Here is a 6000-nt window from a genome sequence, read left to right as displayed (position 1 = left end):
CAAAGAAGGAAGACAAAGATGAGAAGAAGGGTGACAAACAGAAGACATTTTGCAAGTACTGTAAGGGAAATGATCATGTCATCAAAGCGTGTCCTAAGCTGGCTGCGAAAGAGGCTAAGAAGAAAGAGGCTGGTATGGCTGTTGCAGATGCCTCTCCTTCTAACAATGAATCTGCTAATGTTGTGCTAGATACAGAATGGGCATTCAATGCGCAGTGCAGTTATGACCCATCTTTGCATGACACATGTATGTCTGCAGTAGATTCAGATGTATGGTACTTTGACAGTGGTGCCACTAAGCATATCACCTCGCAGCGCAGTTTATTCACTTTCCTTGAGTCTGCTCCCACAGGGAATACTGTCACTTGTGCCAATAACTCCTCTTATCCCGTTGAAGGAGTTGGACAGATTGTGCTGAATGTTGCAAATGGCAACACCTTTACACTTTTTGATGCATTGTATGTGCCAGGGATCAAAAAGAATCTGCTGTCAGTCTCCGCATTTGCCAAAACAGGTTTGGTTGTAAAATTTGTGGATGACAGATGTACTGTTCATGATCTCTCTTGTGGTGACATCATTGTAGCATCTGGTTCACTATGTCGAGGGCTGTATAAGCTCAATATGGATGGCAAATGTGTAGAGGATTCAGCATGTGCTATTATGGATACGCAGGCTATTTCAGATGCAAAACTGTGGCATGCACGTTTTGGTCATCTGAATTTTGCAAGTTTGCTGCGCCTGCAGAAATCTGAAATGGTGTCTTCTTTGCCTAAGCTTGAGGCACCTGTCAAGCATGTTTGTGAGGGCTGCATATTGGGTAAAATGCAGCGTGCTTCCTTTCCCAAAGATGGATCAGTGAGAGCTGAACGCAGATTGCAGCTTGTTCACAGTGATGTTTGTGGTCCCATGCAAACTCCATCATTTGGAAACTACCTTTACTTCGTGACTTTCATTGATGATTTTACCAGGCATGCATGGGTATATCCTTTGAAGGCAAAGTCCGAAGTGTTTTTGTGCTTCAAACAGTTTTTGGTTATGGCTGAAAATGTGTCAGAAAGTAAGATGGGCACCCTCCGTTCAGATCGAGGGGGGGAGTATATGTCTTCAGAATTTAATGCATTTCTGGCTGAGCGTGGGATAAAACACCAATGTACAGTGCCGTATACACCACAGCAAAATGGTGTGGCTGAGAGAAAAAACAGGTCTCTCATGGAAATGGCAAGATGTATGGTTAAGAGTCAAAGTCTACCACATGGTTTTTGGCTTGAGGCTGTCATGTGTGCCACTTATGTACTAAACAGGTGTCCCACCAAAGCATTACAGGTTGTCACTCCATATGAGGCTTGGCATAGCCGCAAGCCATCTGTTGGCCATTTACGTGTTTTTGGTTGCCTGGCATATGCATTAGTGCCTGTGCAACATCGCAGAAAATTGGATGACAAAGCTGTCAAATGTATTTTTGTTGGATATAGTGCTGAGAGCAAAGGCTATCGTTTGTATCATCCACAGACAAAGCGCATTTTGGTTAGCCGTGATGTTGTATTTGTGGAAGATGCAGTTCAGCCCTTGGTTTCATGTACTAAGGAGACAGATATCAGCTCACGTGATGTCTATGATACATTGTTGCCTCTTTTCAGTGGTGCACAGTCAAGTGCAATACCTCATGAGGCAGTTTTTCAGCCTATGCAGGTTTTAAATGATGGCACAGATCAGCCTATATCTGATGCAGATGTGCATGATGCACTTGAGGATGAGAGACAAGAGATTGAGGGCTCTAGGAACATGCCTAGATGGCTGGTGCAGACTTTGCGTGACAGCAAGTTGGATGCCCCTTTGTCTAGTCGCACTCGTTCTGGCTCTCATGGTGCCTCTTATGCGTCAGATTGTTATGCATTGGCTGTTTCTAGTATGTGCGATGAAAGTGAGCCTGTTTCATTTGATGAGGCACAAAGTTCAGAAAATTGGATGGCTGCTATGCAAGCAGAATACGATGCTATTATGAAGAATGGTACATGGTCTTTATGTGACTTGCCCCCTGGCAAGAAGGCCATTGGCACTAAGTGGGTATACAAATTGAAGCGTAAGCCTGATGGCACAGTGGATCGCCATAAGGCTAGGCTTGTTGCAAAAGGTTATGCTCAAGAGAAGGGCATTGATTTTGATGAGACTTTTGCTCCCACATGTCGTATGACCACTGTTCGTAGCATCTGTGCATTAGCAGCTCATAATGGTTGGAATGTACATCAGCTGGACATAAAGACTGCGTTCTTAAATGGAGATTTGCATGAGGAGGTGTATGTATCGCAGCCTCGTGGTTTTGTTCAAAGAGGGCAGGAAAACAAAGTGTGCAGATTAAAAAAGGCTTTATATGGTTTAAAGCAAGCTCCACGAGCTTGGTATGAAAAAATACATGCATATTTGACTGCACATGGGTTTCAGAATAGTCCAACAGAAAGCACTTTGTATGTTAAACGTGTGGATGGTGTACATCTAATCATTGCTCTCTATGTCGATGACATGCTGCTCACAGGACCAAATGAGAGTCATATTGCTGATTTTAAGGCTGATTTGAATGCCTCTTTTGAGATGTCAGATTTGGGGCATTTGCATCATTATTTGGGGATACAATTTAAGCAGTGTGATGGAGGTATTGCTTTGTGTCAGACAAAGTATATTGAAACATTGTTGCGGAGATTTGGCCTTGAAGACTGCAAGCCTATTGCTACTCCAATGGAGACAGGTTTGAAGTTGAGTCTTCATGATGCTGGAGATCACTTTGATGTCACACTCTATCAGACAGCTGTTGGTTGCCTCATTTATGTATGCATTACGAGGCCAGACATTCAGTTTGCAGTCTCACAGGTGAGCAGATTTATGCATAGCCCAGGCATTAAGCATTGGCAGGCAGTGAAGCGTATCTTTCGCTATTTGAGTGGTACTCGGCATCTTGGGTTGTTTTATCCCAAGGGGGGATCATTGCCGCCAGATTTACATGTTTTTTCAGATTCTGACTGGGCTGGTTGTTATGACACACGCGTGTCCACGAGTGGTTTTTGCTTCATGCTTGGAAGCTCATGCATATCATGGTTGAGCAAGAAGCAGCCTACTGTGGCCACTTCTAGTTGTGAAGCTGAGTACAGGGCAGCTTTCACAGCTACGGTTGAGTGTGTGTGGCTCAGACGCCTTATGGCTGATTTGGGTGTTGGGCAGCCATCTGCCACCACCATCTTCACTGACAGTCAGAGCGCATTGGCAGTTGCGCGGAACCCAGTGTTCCATGCTCGTACGAAGCACATTGAGGTGCACTACCATTATGTCAGGGAGAGACTCTCTGCAGGAGAGATCAGTTTGGCTTATGTGCCAACACAGGATAACCTTGCAGACCTTTTCACAAAGGCTCTGCCTCGTGAGAAGTTCGAAGCTTTTCGCAAAGCTTTAGACTTACTCCCTTTTGTGGATTCGTCCACATAGCTAGACACTTCCCTATACATGAGTGCTAGCTCTTGTTCACCGCATCACTCCAGGGGGGATTTGTTACCATATTATAGTAGTGATGTGTGTGAACACACTTAGGACCGCCGGGGCACTTTTTCCCTCACTAGGAGGTTTTTTCCCCCGTGCATTGTATATACGCCCATTATCTTCTAGGGCTGGTTATCTTTCATTTTTGGCACTCATAATACACTACAGTGTTGTGCTCAAGCTTCCTCATCTTCTTGAAGTTGTGTGTGCATTCCTGCAACCCTAATTCCAACAGTAGAGCCCAAGACAACGCTGATCTAGATAATCAATGACTCTAGATAATGGCCCAAAACCATCTCTGAACATATAGTGGAATCTACCACATATCTCATAATACACCGAGCATATGCAAACATAGTGCTTCTCTGTCTCCACCTCCAAAGAGAGAGAAAGTGAGGTAAAGAGAGAAAGAGTGAGATAGAGAGAGAGATATAGAGACAGAGAGACAAAGTTAGAGAGAGAGAGAGAGTTAGCAAGTTGGAGAGAGAAATAAAGGGAGTTAGAAAGAGTAGGAGAGATTGACATTGTATATGTACATTAATAGATGTGACATAGATTCAATTTAATCATGTATGAAAAAACTAGGATCCTTGATCGTGGTTTATCATGTGTGATTAGATTAGGAAGTGGCTTGAACATGATTTCATCATGAGAATGTCATTAGCCAAGAGGAAAATTAATTTAAGAGAGAGAGAACTAGAGAAATAGAGAGAGAGAGCGAGAGAGAGAGAGAGTTACTGAGAGATAGAGAGAGAAAGTGTGTGTGAGAGAGAGAGTTAGATATACTACTACTACTACTACTATATCTGCTCCTTCTACTACTCTTAGAGAGAGTTAGATATTATTCTACTATATATTATATACCTTCTTCTATACTAATACTACTACTACTATCTATCTATCTATATGTGTGTGTGTGTGTGTGTGTGTGTGTGTGTGTGTGTGTGTGCGTGTGTGTATTCTTCTAGATGAGTGTTAGAGAGAGATAGAGAGTGAGTTAGAGAAAGACAGAGAGCATTAGAGATAGAGAGAGAGAATGAGTGTTAGAGAGAGAGAGAGCATTAGAGAGAGAGAGAGAGAGAGAGAGTGTGTGTGTGTGTGCATATGTGCGCGCTAGAGAGGGAGTTGGCCAATTCAAGAGAAATAGAGAGAATTTTTAGAAAGAGAGAGTTGGATAGTTCAAGAGAAATAGAGAGTTTTAGAGAGAGAGAGAGAGAGAGAGAGAGAGAGAGAGAGAGTGCTAGGAGAGTTACAGAGAGAAAGTGAGTGTTAGAGAGAGAGAGAGAGAGAGTGCTAGGAGAGTTACAGAGAGAAAGTGAGTGTTAGAGAGAGAGAGAGAGTGCTAGGAGAGAGAGAGAGAGAGAGTGAGTGAGAGTGAGATAGAGAGAGCGTTATAGAGAGTTAGAGAAAGAGAGAGAGAGTTAGAACGAGTAAGAGAGAGTTAGAGAGAGAGGGCCGGAGGGGGGAGAGAAAGAATTATTTTATTTTGTTCTATTAATGAGCTTTTTTAAGTGGGGAAAAAGAGAGGAGAAAAGAGAGAGAGAGAGAGAGAGAGAGAGAGAGAGAGAGAGAGAGAGTAGAATTAGTTTAAACAAAATGTTTTTCATTACCTTGGGTAACCTAACAACCTTCCACAAAAGCAAGCAAGGGTGTGAGGCCACGTGGCAAAAGAATCGAGAGAAGCTAGAGGAAAAACAACTGGGAAAAGCATGCGAGAGAGGCTACCCAATGCTTGGCAAAAGTGTTTTTAAACCCAATGCTTGCAAAAAGTGTCTTTAAAAAATCATCTACAAAAAGCATGCAATGCTAGCAAAAGCATCGAGAGAAGCCCAAGGTAAAAACAACTGCAAAAAGCGTGTGAGAGATGTAAAAAGCATGCACGAGAGAAGCTACCCAAATCTTGCAAAAAGCGTCTGAAAAAATCATCTCTTCAAAAAGCACGTAATGCTAGCAAAAGCATCAAGAGAAACCCAAGGTAAAAATAGTAGCAAAAATTATGCGACACTACAAAAAGTATAAAAACCAACAGGAGCAGGCCAGAATTGTTCTGCTCTCAATTTTGTGTTTTTCTCATGATTTCATGCAAGTCTGATTGTTTCTAGAGCGGCTCCACGTAGCTCTTTGTCTCAACCATTGTTTGTCTCCATCAACCTCTTTTGACTTTCTCGATCACCCTCTGTCAACCTTTGCTGGCTTGCCCGACCGCTATCATTAGTATCTGTCTACTACTCACGATGGGCTTCTTTAGGTAACAACATTGGTGCTTTATTTCATTGACACACTGGTAAGCTCATAGGCACAAGCCTCTACTAATCCTCCCACTGCTGAGACACCATTTATCACTAGCCTTTCATGGCTAGCACGTTGGCAAGCTCATAGAGGCATGAGACAACATCTATCACCAGCCCTTCATGGATGGCGCGCTCGCAAGCCTCTCCTAAGCCTCCTGCCCCTCTCTATCATGTAAGGCTTAAGTGTT

This window comes from Cibotium barometz, chromosome 49 (assembly GCF_041138505.1).
Source record: "Cibotium barometz isolate CiBa-2024 chromosome 49, ASM4113850v1, whole genome shotgun sequence".
Classification (NCBI taxonomy): domain Eukaryota; kingdom Viridiplantae; phylum Streptophyta; class Polypodiopsida; order Cyatheales; family Cibotiaceae; genus Cibotium; species Cibotium barometz.
The sequence above is the reverse complement of the archived record's forward strand: the minus strand, read 5'-3'. Positions refer to the sequence as shown.